The following is a 14655-nucleotide window of genomic DNA, read 5'->3' as shown; positions in this document are numbered from 1 at the left end:
AATAATGTGACTGCTGATGAATTAGGAGTTTATTACTGTATGAACACACGCACTCCTCCAAAACTCAGTAACAGCACCAGAATATACTTCACCGGTGAGTTAATTTATTCATTCAGTGATCAAGACATTGATGGACACTACTTACATACATAGATGCCATTCTCTGCTTAAATCTTTTAAATATTTATGAAAACACAATTCTATTCATAAATTATGTAATCATATCATTATTTTCGGTGCTACAGATCTGCAACCATTGCACTTACAGTACAGTTACAGTGACAGACTGTGAATATTTTCTTTACAGAACCGTTTCATCTAACTGAGTGTCACAATCACACAGTTCTGCAGATTATTGATCAGAATCAGACACAGTGGAAGATTATTAGCATCATATCTGCTCTGATGAATGGACTTCTGATCATTGTGGTGATTAGTGAGTTACTTTCAGCCATCTGTAAAAATATTGATATGATGCTTTCTCCGTATGCTAAAGTTAATAAAAATGTAAATATTATTTTTTTAAGCTTTCGATTACATATTTTTTTGCAGAAACATTTGTAAACACAGAATCTAATTAACTGCTCCATTTCTAGGTTTATTAAAATGTTCTGCTGAACAATCCGGACTCGAAGCTGATCAGCAGCAGACACAAGTTACAGAACAACATCAGCACCATTTACACTTCAAAACATGTGAATCCATCCTCATTACTAAAATTAATTTCTGTCTCGATAATTATTGAGGATTCTTGCCGATCTGTAAATTAGTGTTCCATAACTCTTCATTTTGATTCATTTTGTTCAAATGCAGCTGAATATATTGATCTTTCAGGATGCCACTGTGGATCTTTACAAACTGCGTAAAAATATTTGCTCCAGCCAAATCAACAGCACCTCTGCTGCTCTAAACCCGCCGAAGTCATGAACACATGAGTATGATTGAATTTATAGTTTATTTTTTATTTTTTTTTACAACAGTGAATCTTCTTTCTTCTGCTTTTAAAGAATAGTTGTAAATCATGAGATTAATGTCATTTAGTTAATTGAACTAACAGTTATAATTTTATATTGTTTTCATGTACCTGCCTTTGTATTTTAGTGAGTATCACAAGTCAAATCGTCATATTTTGGTCTCGGTAGCATCAAAAAAAAAAAAGGTCTCTTTGGAAGACTTTGTTTTGGAATCGCTGTATTCATCTGTATCTGCTGAAAATGTTTATGAGTGGTATTCGACATGGACATTTCTTCATTTCTTTTTCTACCATTATTATTATTATTTTTTTTTTTTTCTTTTTAAGCCTGATTGTTTGAGTTTTCCGTGCTGTTGGACCAAGAAGAGGCTATATTTTATAGGATATAGAGAACTGTTTATTTAGTGTATGATTTGTTTAGTAATCAGTTAATTGACAATAAGATAATAAAGTCTGAAAGTGTGAAATGTCATGGTTGTAATTTGTGTGTATATTCTTTGCCTGTGTATGAATAAAATGAAAGTGTGAAGAGTCTGTCTGATGGGAATTTTAAAATGTGTTCAAATAGAAATTCAAATAGAAATCTGAAAACAAGTCCCAAAAACGAATGACAGAACAGCTATTACAGTCCGCTAAAATAATATTATACTTCATCATGAAAACAGCATTTTTCTTCAATACCAAAATAATTTCAACATCATTTTAAATAATGTCACACTGTTGATTAATTAGTACTTTATGACTATATGAACACAGACCAACCTTAAGCACCATTTCCATATTCATCACAAATCTAATTAAAACAAAAAATGGAGGAAAAAGTAAAAAGGGGTTCTTTGTAAATGGCCAGGTATGGGTCACACCTCAAATATGAATTTGCTACTGTTTTGATGTCATAATTTCTAAATTAATATGTATTAATAAACAAAATAAAACTACTAAGTGTGTGTGTGTGTGTGTGTGTGTGTGTTTTTTTATTTAACCCAACTAAACTGAAGTTCTAAACCAAAACCAGAAACATGTTCCACTGGCCTTGGCACTTGACAACCAACTCTCACCTTTGTCTACAGTGGAGGTTTAACTGTGAAACAAGTGCGGTGTTTTTCTATACCTTTATGATTATGTTCTCACAGTCATCTTAACCTCAAATGAAAGAGAAACATTGCAGATGACTGTCTGAAGGGGACTTTGGCTTGGCTACCACAAACAGAGATGATTGCGCTCGGGCTGATTGCCAAGATTTTCACGCATAAACCAGAATCCCAATCATGAATCATGTATGCCAAGATGAAAGATTTTGGATGAAACACGACTGGTCATCTTGGTGAATACTTGCATGTCTCAAGGGCTTGTGTGTTTATTCCCCATTCATCTTCTAAATGTGGCCTGCTCTGATAACAGCCTCTTCCAAACAAACAAGCAATGTATCTGGATATAATTATGAGTGAAGAGATGATGGGTCAGGGACGCACTGATCATTTCAGTGGATCCAGGGTCAGGGGAGGCCCGAAAATTAATATTCTCCATTCTTGCATTTATCATCTTCGTTAAGGACATTTATCAACATCCACACTTCCTCATTTCTCCAGGGCCCAGTCAATAAATCCTGACTACAGCCCAGCAGGCACTATTAGCTGTGCCCCATCATTCATGCTTGATGGGGCACAAAATGTTGCCACATTTGAACACCTATAGATCGTACAGAATCTGGTTTGTGTGGAAGCACATTCTAACATGAAGAAAATGTAAAAAAAAAAAAAAAAAAAAAAAAAAAAAAACAACCACAAAAAAAAGTTCTTAGTGTAAATCTCACAATTTTGAATTAACTTGGGAAATGTGAGACGCAAACTTACAAACATAAAAGTTTGAATAAACAAATATCTAAACTTAGAAATATGAAAAAATGGTCTGAATTGTGTGCTGTTGGCTAAACTCAAATTGTGAGATACAAACTCGAAACAGATAGAGAAATAAAGTCATACTTTTGCATTATTGTGAGATGCAGATTTAAACTATGAGATATAAACTCAAAAAAATGTTATGAACTAATTTCTCAGAAAGAAAGTGTAAATTGCAAAATATGGGAAGTCGTGGCCTAATGGTTAGAGAGTTTGACTCCTAACCCTAGGGTTTTGGGTTCGAGTTTCGGGCCGGCAATACTGTGACTAAAGTGCTCTTCAGCAAGGCACCGAACCCCCAACTGCTCCCCGGGCCCCACAGCATAAATGGCTGCCCACTGCTCTGTGTGTGTTCACAAGTGTGTGTGTGTGTGTGCGCGCACTTTGGATGGGTTAAATGCAGAGCACGAATTCTGAGTATGGGTCACCATACTTGGCTGTATGTCACGTCACGGATTGGTGGTTTGGGAAGGTTTATGGGTTGGTTAAAAGGTCAATAGTGTACAGGGGTCGATTTGATCAATGCACTCTCAGAAAAAAAATGGTACAGAGGCTGTCACTTTGGCGATATCTTTTCAAAAGGTACACTTTTGTACTTCAAGGTACCAATATGGACTCTTTAAGTACAAAAGGTGTGCCTTTTGAAAAGTTACTGCCCAGTAACATCTTTTGTACCTTTTTTCTGAGAGTGTATAAGGGAACACGGTTCAGTCTGTTTACATAATATTGTTTTGATAAATTAACGAGTATTTACTTTTTGTTTTACAAAAAAAAAATGTTTATTTATTATTTAAGGACCAAAAATCTGTAATGTCTTTAGCAAGCATTTAGCTAAACTTAACCAGTTGCATAATATATATACTTCACGAGTTCACCCTTACATATAACCTGAAAGCGAATAGTAAGCATATTTTGGTGTGCTGTCCTGGGGGAGGGGTCCGGGCCCGGAGCATAGCCCAAACCCAAAGAACCCCCCCCCCCCCCCCCCATCCCTAATTTGGGATAAAATAGATTAGAAGTGAGGAGTTGGGGTGGAGGAGGGATGCCGAAAAACTGTTGTAGGACAGGAGGTAGGAAGGCTGGATATATATACACTTCTTGCGCTAGTTAAGATGGTTAGCTAAACGAGATGCACCTGTGCCAAATTGGATGATTATCTGAACGTGCTCCTCCCCAACTTTGTTAATAAAACCCCATTTCACGAGTTCACCCTTAAATCTAATCTGAAAGCGAATAGTAAGCATATTTTGGCGTGCTGTCCTGGGAGAGAACTCCCAAAAAGAACCTTAAAGGCATAGGACAGCAGCCAGAGAGCTAAATTTAGATGCTCCCCAAAATATTCATGCGGAGAAAAGAGTGACCGGGAGAGCCTGTGCACAGTTCGACAAGAGCTGTGGCTCGCAACGTCTTACTGGCGAGCCCTCCGTGCCGCTATGAGAGGAGCACGATTCTGGAGATAAAAAATGAGGGACTCTTGGTGCATCCGAAGGGAGCTGCGGCTCTGCTGAACTGGAAGGGAGAGTCCCTCTTGTGGTGGAGTACGAGGTGCGGTTTGATGCATCTGATGGAGGGCTCTCACTGCGACTGAAGGGAGCCAGCGGCTGTACCCCATTGGGAGGGAGATCCCTGGCCGCTGTTTAGAATGCGACATAACTCAGACGGGGGGTTCACACTGTGACCAAAGTGAGCCATGGGTCTATAACACCAAAATGGAGAGCCCAGTCAGATGCTGAATAGGCAATGAGATTTGAGGCGGGACTTGGAGCGTCGGATGAAGGGCTCCTAATGCAACCGAAGGGAGCCAGCGGCTCTACTCCACCGGGAGGGAGAATCCTAACCACCATTGAGCATGCAACATAACTCGGACGAGGGGGTTCACCCTGCGACTGAAGGGAGCCATGGGCCTACTGCACCGGAAGAGCAGCCCAAGTCCGATGCTGAGAAGGCAAAGAGACGCGACTGATGGAGGGACTCCCGCAGCATCCGAAGGGAAATGCGGCTCTGCTGCACCGGAAGGGGGAGTCCCCCATTGCGGGTTGATAAGAGGCATGGTTTTACGCCTCGGAGGGCTCTCACAGCGTCCGAAGGAAGCCCGTGACTCTGCTACATTGAGAGTAGGAGCCCAGTCTGCTGTACAGCATGCAGCGTGACTCAAAATTACAGAAGGAGGCATCACACTGCGACCGAAGGGGACCGGAGGGGTGAGCCCTGATTGACGCTAAATGGAACACGACTGGTGGAGGGACTCTTGCTGCATCCGAAGGGAGCTGCAGCTCTGCTGCACCGAAAGGGCGAGTCCCCCTTGCGACTAAATGCGAGGCATGGTTTGATGCGTCTGATGGAGGGCTCTCACTGCGACCGAAGGGAGCCAGCGGCTCTATTCCACCGGGAGGGAGATCCCGGTCCGCACTTGAGCATGCAAAATATATCATATTGGGGGTTTACCCTGCGACCGAAGGGAGTCGTGGGTCTGCTGCACTGGAAGGGAGAGCCCCGTCAGATGCAGAATAGGCAAGAAGATTCGAGGCACCATTTGATGCATCAGATGGAGGGCTCCTGCTGTGACCCTATTCCAACGGGAGGGAGATCCCTGTCCGCCCTTGATCATGCAACATTACTCAGACGGGGGGAGCCGTGGGTCTGTTGCACCAGTAGGGGAGCCCCGTCCGATGCAGAGTAAGCAAGAAAACGCGACTGATTTGATGCGTCTGAAGGGAGCTGCGGCTCTGCTGCACCGGAAGGGAGAGTCCCTCTTGCGACTGGATATGAGGCATGATTTGAAGAGTCTGATGAAGGGCTCTCACTGTGACCGAAGGGAGCCACATCCCTGCTAAACTGGAAGGGAGATCCCTGTCCACTCCTGAATAAGCAGTAAAACGCGACTGATGGAGGGACTCTTGCTGCGTCCGAAGGGAACTGCGGCTCTGCTGCACCAGAAGGGAGAGTCCCCCTTGCGACTGGATATGAGGCATGATTTGAAGCATCTGATGAAGGGCTCTCACAGTGACCGAAGGGAGCCACGTCCCTGCTGCACTGGAAGGGAGAGCCTTGAATTTGAAAGGTTGAATTGGAGAATGGACATTAAAAAGTTTACATGAAGCGCTTTTCCTTTCTTGGTCCATCTTACTTTATTTAATGAAGTAAGCGATAGTTTTGCTATCAAGTATAGACAAATCGGAGATTTTTTTTTGAGGCTCCTGTGGGAGCGAGAACTGCTGCGGCAGTAGGGAAGGATGGAAAGGGCTCCTGCGGGGGCAGACACTGCTGTGGCAGTGGTGAAATATAGGTAGAGGCTCCTGCTGGAGCGGCTACTGCTGCGGCAGTAAGGAAAAACAGAAAAAGCTCCTGCGGGAGTGGACACTGCTGCGGCAGTGGGGACATACAGAGAGGGCTCCTGTGGGAACAGACACTGCTGCGGCAGTGGGGAGATACAGAGAGGGCTCCTGCAGGGGCGGACACTGCTGCAGCAGAGAGGAAATATGGAAAAAAGGCTCCTGCGGGGGTGGGCACTGCTGGGATGGCCGGAGTGAGGATGGGCCGTTATAGATAGATAGGGGGATGTTAGGAGAGTTAACTATGGTAGATAATAAGTTTGAGTGAATGGGGATTGTTGATCTAAAATCAGTCTTGTTCCCTTACAATTCAATCACAGGGCCGAATACCAGTTGCCTTGTCAAAAATATTTATTGACACATGTATCAGGCATAGGAGAGAAACTTGTTGTCTTTGCCAGATGTATGTTTTTCTCCGTTTCTCCGTTTCTCAGTTCCTCTGAGGCTTTAACAGTGACCATAGCTTATATACCACTGAACAAGTTCCTTACAAGGTACAGAGACATGTTGGTTTGTTCAAAATAGAATGTATATATACTTCATGCTTACATCAGTTGGTATATTTATACATACATACATTGGTGGAAAGAAGAAGCCACCCTATGCATCAGTGGAACACATTACATGTACACACATTCCTTCATGTACACATTCTGGTATGGTCAAAATTAGCTCCTCTCCCTGTGTCTGTCATATGATCCTAGATGTTCATGCAGACTTTAACTCATGCACTAAAACTTCACAAATAAATGTAAGTAATATTAAAATAACAAATTTTTGGTCTACATCTCCCCCATTCTTAAAACTACGGCCGTCAGTTTCACACCATCATCGCCACCTAATGGAGTGATAGTAAGGAGGGAAAAAGCAAACCAAAAAACAAAATACACACAAAGGACAGAAGAATAGAAACATAAGGAATCTGGAATAGAACAAAACAAACAAAATAACCCGAACACATGATATGTTCCCGCATACTATGTGTGTAATTACGTCTATGTGTATGTATTTAAAATGAACCCCAGTTATCTAAAGGAAAGTAAAAATTAAGAAATCTTCACCAGTGCCTGGACTCGTCCGGTACCTGAACTCCTCCAGTTCCTGGCCAAAATAACAAACTAACATAAATGTTGATGTTAAAGAATCCTATCCCTTAGGGTTGTAAATCAGTAAGCAGGTGTTGATTGTTTGTGGGGTTGTGTTTATAAGTGTGCAATGTATGAAATATCCTATCTTACTCTATATTTCCCATTCTCTGCTTTATCCATATGGTTAGAAATAACTAGTTTGGTAGGTTTAATACCTCTTCTTCTAGTAACACATATGATGATGTGTATTATTAACATAAACACAAGAACTTCTACCATAGTTAGAACTATCCAGTCTGACCATGATAGATTCCCTGGAATTTGTGTTAATTTCCTTTCAGACAATAATTTAGCTACTCCCTTTGCTACGACAATATGTCCCATTGCTTGAATTTCTTCCTCTTGAGCTGCTTTAACACTCTTTTTGACTATCTTAACCATTTCAAAGAGTTCATAATTCCTTTCCTCCACTAAATCATTATTCCACCACTGTGGTTCTACCTGCAGCAATTGCACGTGTGGAACATGTATTCCACCTAAATGAAGAGGATAGAGAATTTCAATGCAAAATGGATCAGGAGGAATTGGACACAACTTCCCTTCATATATCATATTTTCACTTATTCCATCATGTAATATACACCACTTTGCATCTGACACCTGCCATGCATCTGTGTCTTGATCTAAAGGAACTACCTCCCAAACTGCAGATCCATTAAGAGATAGACTAAACATTGTAGAACATGAACAAATTACCCACTCATGTTCCTCAACACAACAGTCTGTGGTAGAAATCATCGGTGGTTTCCCCTTAGCCCAATATCCATTTTTCCCTAAACTAATTACTGAATTTCCTTGTCTAATTCCCATTGATTGGAATTTTCTAACTGTCATTATGATGCGCTTTCCAGATTGAGGCCATACCATAATTAAAGGTAGTACTCCAGAACCTGTTAAAGATTTCTCGTCTATTGCAATTTTAACTAATGGAATATGTTTAGCAGAAGTTAAATTAAGTTGATTACCAAAAACCAATAACAAAGATTCAGCTATTCGTTCAGGAACTTGACCCATCTGAATAACTTGAACATCTTCCACCATTTGATCCTTTAAATTTTGAGCTAAAAATAAACACGCTTCACGGTGTGTCTCAAAATTAGATTATTTTGCTAATGCGTCTGCCAATTCCTGTGGAGCATTATTAAGATGTTGACCCGCTGCTACAATATGTATAGAACCCTGAAGAGCCTCAGTAAGTCCTTTCCCTGTCATTTTTCCCACCCACTGAGTGTATTTACTTAATTGACTCATTTGAGCAGTATTATTAATTGAATTGACAGAACCAAATACCCCCGCTTTGTTCTCATCTCCTGAATGCCATACTCTTACATAATTTCCCTTTAATCTTGTCGTTCTGGAGGCAGTATCTCTTAAGAACCCCTTACATGGCAACACTATGGGATAAACACACCCTTTATCCAATGAATCCCATACTGTAAGCATGTGAGTACGATTCAATATAAAATTCATTTCCACATTAGTAGAAGTTATGAGGTCTAACCCCACAATTTCACATTGTTCTTTTGAACAGAATTCTTGTCTTTGACCACTATTAGAATATTCCCCATTTTGAACTGGCCAAATTACTCTACTTTTGTAACAATCATGGTGATAGTTACATCCACCATAGATGCCCTCTCGATATTTAGCAAGATCTTTATCATTACTCGGCACCCAATCCCATAATCCCCATTTGGGAATAAAGGGTAAAGTAAAATGTTGACCAGATTTCAGAGTTGCATTCCGAGTTATTCCTTGAACCCGAGGGGTCCATAAAGCTTGGCTTCCTTGGTAAACACCAAATAAAATTAAGCATACCATTGATGTTGTGTATCGAGAATAACTTGCAACCATCTCTAATCAATGTCAATGCAACTGATTCCTGAAATGGAAGCAAAGAATTCATTAAACATCATTTCTTGTTACCCAATCTTAAAAATAAGCTATCACTGACATTTTGTTCATTCACTAAACAAGGCTTAACTTGTGACCAATGATACCATCTATCTGTTCCTACACCCTTCCCTTTAAGGCACACACTTGTATCTGTTGTTAAAAGTATCTTATATGGTCCTTCCAACCTAGGCTCTAAACCTTTCCTAGCAATTTGTTTGACCATAACAAAACTACCTAACTTGGGAATGTGTGGAATGTCAGTAATGGTGTGTTTTGCATCCCACTGCTGCTGAGCTTCTCGCACCTTCTGGATGTTTTCTTTGGTAGCTCTGTCCAGCATAGTGAGATATCTTCTTAACTTTTAGACAGTCACATGGATGGCTCCCTGTCAAGGCAGGGATGAAAAGTCGAGTGTCTCTTTTTTCTTACTCTTACAGAGGGTCGCTTATTCTTATTGTGGTTGCAAAATTCCCTCAATGAGCTGATGAACTTGTGCAGAAGTCCCTCAATGAACTGACGAACTTGTGCTTCCGTCCAAGTCTTTCCTCGAGATGTTTTATCATTGTGACGAGTGGGGCGGGGCGGAGGGATGTGGGAACGAGCGAGAGGAGCGTCCCACAGAGGAGATGGAAGGATATAAAACTGGAGCGACGACAGTGAAGGACGAGAGAGGACCAGGCCTGGGCTTTATTTTATGTTTGGTTTTTATTTGTGCGCATCAGTCGTCCGTGAGGGGCTGAGGGGCTCTCGCCTCTTCTGTCCTACCCCCAGGTTCCCGCAGGTTCCCTTGAGCGGTCCCCCCGGAGGGAGGGGGGGGGGGGGTAGAGCGCAGTCTCGGGAGTACCCCCCGGCCTGCGAGGGGCGATGGGTGTATGTGACGAGTGGGGCGGGGCCGAGGGATGTGGGAACGAGCGAGGCCGGTGGAGTGATTGGGAAATGAGCGACACCTGCGACCCACCACCAGTCTCGAGTCCCACAGAGGAGATGGAAGGATATAAAACAGGAGCGACGACAGTGAAGGACGAGAGAGGACCAGGCCTGGGCTTTATTTTATGTTTGGTTTTTATTTGTGCGCATCAGTCGTCCGTGAGGGGCTGATGCGCTGTTTTGTGTTTATTCTGTTATTAAAGTTCCATTTTGAATGTCTGCTGGTTCCCGCCTCCTTCTTCCCGATGAATATGGAGATTTTAATTATTACACATTGTTTTTGACATTTACCCTTTTAAATGATGGGGCTTTACCTTCTGCTCCACCACCTTTAGCCCAACAGTCTTTTATGATGTGGCCAAGCTTTCCACAATTGTGGCATACCTTCAACATCTTCTCTGCATCGCTGTTGGATTGAACGAATGACACTCCTCTTTAATTTGGCCTGTTTCCTTCATCCTTGTTTGATCTTATAGCCATCTCTAGACGACCAGCCCATAGCATAATTTGGTAAAATGATTCTCCTCGATTGATTCCAAGTAATAAGGCTTGTTGATATCTTGTGCTAAAACCATCCACAAGTGTGTCAGTAAACTGTGCATCATCTCTGTCTGGTTCTTTCTTAGCACAGCGAGACCATCTGTCATAAGCATTCCATTTACGCAGGGCATATTCATCTGGAGATTCATCATCTTTTTGCTTAATCAATGTTACTGATGTGAAAGGAATCTTACCGCTGCCCAGGATATATTGGATTTCTTTTCGGAACTCATCTAAGGCTCTTCAAAGACGCAGGGGTCGTTCCTGGCCATCAACCCACAAGTCTATCCATTGGGCTGTCGTTATTGATGCTGGCAAGCTTTCCCATTTGTCTCTTGGGATTTTAGCTTTCACAATAGTGTGTATATCTTTTAGTGACATTTGATGTGTTTCAACCGAGCGCCAACCTCCCGCTCTCTCTCATGAGGCCAATAAGGAAGTGACTAAAACTGCAATTCATCGACTGGCCGCTTGAGGCTGGCTGCAAAAGGGAGTCAGTCCCATAGACTTCCCATGTTAAAATGCCCAACTTTACAGCAGGAAAAACATGTTTACAGCCTGGTTCAAAAAATGATTTTGGTCTAAATAGCTAATTTTGCCCTTCATGACAAGTGTGAGGGGGGTGAATTTTTTTATAACTCATCCGTTTAAATTATATTAAGACTTAAAGTTCTGCATAATTAAGGGCGTAGCCACTTGAGTAACAAGTGGATTGCCGCTGCTGACACTGCCGTCGTGCTAGGTGGGTGTGGCTACAGCAACTAGCTCCCGCCTTTTTGCCCATTTTTGATTGTCCGGGAGAGTCGCGCGGTGACGCGCTGCCAAGATGGCGACGGCCCGCTCTACACACTTTAGGCTTCAAAAACACACTTCAGGAGTCTACGGGTGACGTCACGGACACTACGTCCATGTTTTTATACAGTCTATGGTTTCAACCAAGAAATCTAATTCTCGCCAAAACTCTGTGTTTGGATCTTGTCTCTTCAGAGGAGGCAAAGCTGTAAGAATGGCTTGACGTTCTACTGGTGTAAATGGTTTATCTTCCGTCATCATTTCAGATTGTAATTCTTCCTTTTTAACAGCAGGTGAAGAGAATTCAGGACCGACGTTATCAACTGTGATCATGTCATCTTCTCTTGTCTCATCACCCCAATCAGAGGCAGGTGCTGGTGCATATCGTGACATGTCTCTGTTTGGCTGGGCTGTTTTGGATCTGGTTATTACTGGAGCAGCCTGTGCGGATGCAATAAATATTTTGTCAACTGGCCCTCCATTTGGCTTACTAGAAACTTTACAATGTCCAGGCAAAGCTGGATAAATTGGGTTGTATGGAGGAGGCATAACAGTTTTTGCTGAGTTTACTGGTTCTTGCAAATATTTTCTTTCAGCCTCGGCTAAAAGATATGTAATAGACATGATTTTATTCAACTTGTGATATGCTTCAATCTGAGGCTTCATTGCTTCAAAAAGTGAAACTGGACTCCCATCTGAATTGCAACAAATACCACCTTGTCTGACAATCCAGTGAGCTGCCAAGATCGGAAAGGCTTTCAACTTGACTTGAGACTTTTTGGATCATGAACCATTTAAACTGTTCATCCAAAGAAGCATCAACATTCAGTCCTTTCTTCAAAAACTTTGCTTGCTACTTGTTCTTCTTTTCCAAGTACCAAGCAGATATGGTTCTGCTGTTGCAGCTAGTCTCTGTCATCTTTGCAGAGGATCTGTGTCTCAGGCTCTCAGCAGCAGGGATATATTTAACTCTGTATGTGCGTGTGAGTATCTGTGTGTGTGTGTGTGTGTGTGTGTGTGTGTGCTGCTGAAGAGATGGGTCCTGCCCTCCCCTCTCTTCCTCTCTCTCTAGCTGACAACTCAAAATAAAACAAAGAAAGATAAAGAGAACAAAGTTAAATCCTAAATATTCTTATAATTCCCTTTTTTTCAGTTGAGCTGATCTGTCTCTTTCCCAAACATTGAACAGCTTTACTGTCAAAATCAGAAGGCCCACGATTCTAGCCACTATAAATCATAAAGGTACTGTACCTTTTTACTTTAGCGTGTTTAAACGGTTTAGGGTTCTCAAAACAGCACTACCTTCAGCGCAGACCCGCCACTTTAAACCACTCCTATTCTTACAACTTATAACTTTCCCACACTTTCCTAAGTGTGGCTTTTTTAGTGGATAGACATGTTTTAGAGTTTAACCTGCCCCTTATTGCAGACTCGCCACATTCCACCACTTCTAATAGTACTTCCCCACACTTTTCTAAGTGCTGCTTTTTAGTGAATAGACATGTTTTAGAGTTTAACCTGCCCCTTATTGCAGACTCGCCACATTCTATCACCTCTAATCATCTTTTTTAGTAAATAGACATGATTTAGAGTTTAACCTGCCCGTTATTGCAGACTCGCCACATTCTACCACTTCTAATCACAGCTAATTGCTAAATCGCATTATGGCTTATTCTCCTGAAAATTTGACTAAATGGTCTTTTACTCTAAAAGATCCACTTTTACCCCAGCTTCATTCAAATATTTTGGAGGTCCACTGATCAGAACAACTCAATAAGTTACATCAAATTAAATTACTTAAATTTAGCTATGTCTGACACATTTATTGGCAACACAACTGGTATTTTAAAATTACACAGTTCTTTTCAGCAGTTTCAGTCACCGTCTCAACATCACATATGTCATCAGGCAGACTTAGATTTATTTTTAGGAAAAAGAAAAATGTCTTACCTGATGAATCGTGATAATTGAGACAAATGTCTGAAATAGATATCCTGTTCGTGACGCCAAATGTTGATCTAAAATCAGTCTTGTCCCCTTACAATTCAATCACATGGCCGAATACCTTTATTGTTAAATCTTTATTGACATATGTATCAGGCATAGGAGAGAAACTTGTTGTCTTTGCCAGCTGTATGTTCTTTCTCCGTTTCTCCGTTTCTCAGTTTCTCTGAGGCTTTAACAGTGACCATAGCTTATATACCACTGACCAAGTTCCTTACAAGGTACAGAAACATGTCGGTTTGTTCAAAATAGAATGTACACTTCATGCTTACATCAGTTGGTATATTTATACATACATACATTGGTGGAAAGAAGAAACCACCCTATGCATCAGTGGAACACATTACATGTACACACGTTCCTTCATGTACACATTCTGGTATAGTCAAAATTAGCTCCTCTCCTTGTGTCTGTCATATGATCCTACATGTTCATGCAGACTTTAACTCATGCACTAAAACTTCATCAATAAATGTAAGTAATATTAAAATAACAAATTTTTGGTCTACAGGGATGGGCTGGCGTTAGAGGGGTTGGCTGAAGAGGGTTCAGTGAACTTTTTTGATATTTAATCAGTCTGACCACTAATAGGTCTTGGTGCCCTCTGCCTTCTGACAAAATCTGGAGCTGGAGGCCACTGAACAGAAAAATGGTTAGTAGCATGAGGGAGTGGAAGAGTTGTGGGCATGTTTACGAATGGAGGCGGCCTCACGTTTGCTTCAGCTGCTGTAGCTGTGGGTCGTGGGAAGGGGCTGGGGTGTGTGATGTCTTGAAGAACTTGTGTAGCCTGCACTGCTAGCAGAGGCAGCCTTATGCTAATGTCTGCTATGTGAGCTGGAGGACACTGAAAAGAAAAAGGGGGTTAGAAGTAACATGATGGAAATACTGGGATGTGCAGGCCAGTGTTGCAAGTATAAGTAGCTTTGTGCTTGCTTCGGCTGCTGTAGTTGTTGGCTGCGGGAAAGTAGAAGGGTTAGTAACATTTGATGAGGCAAGCTAAAAATGTCTGGGTAGCCTACTGTGTTACTAGCTTAGGAATTGGTTGCCTGATTTCACAATTGCTCAAGCCTTGCCCGCATTAATACGTTCCTGTTGGAAAAGCATCTTTTCCTCTCGTTTTGGCCTTCCGGCCTTTTTAAACAGCC

At 41.8% G+C, this 14655-nt stretch overlaps 2 protein-coding genes and 1 long non-coding RNA gene across 4 annotated transcripts in view; 1 reads left to right on the top strand and 2 right to left on the bottom strand.

Annotated features, from left to right (window-relative positions):
- Nucleotides 1-14655, bottom strand: part of LOC132131520 (CD276 antigen homolog) — a 440273-nt gene that overhangs the window by 122968 nt on the left and 302650 nt on the right. The window lies entirely within an intron of this gene.
- LOC132131521 (CD276 antigen homolog) overlaps nucleotides 1-14655 on the top strand; it is a 92382-nt gene that overhangs the window by 6193 nt on the left and 71534 nt on the right. The gene's annotated exons all lie outside the window — the stretch shown is intronic.
- LOC132131588 (uncharacterized) lies at nucleotides 6533-13858 on the bottom strand. Its single transcript, XR_009428899.1, has 2 exons — nucleotides 13596-13858; nucleotides 6533-6587 (listed from the first exon to the last, which is right to left on the bottom strand). It is a non-coding gene; the product is annotated as an uncharacterized LOC132131588 (long non-coding RNA).

This window comes from Carassius carassius, chromosome 48, assembly GCF_963082965.1.
Source record: "Carassius carassius chromosome 48, fCarCar2.1, whole genome shotgun sequence".
NCBI lineage: Eukaryota > Metazoa > Chordata > Actinopteri > Cypriniformes > Cyprinidae > Carassius > Carassius carassius.
This window is presented reverse-complemented; position numbering and strand designations above follow the sequence as displayed.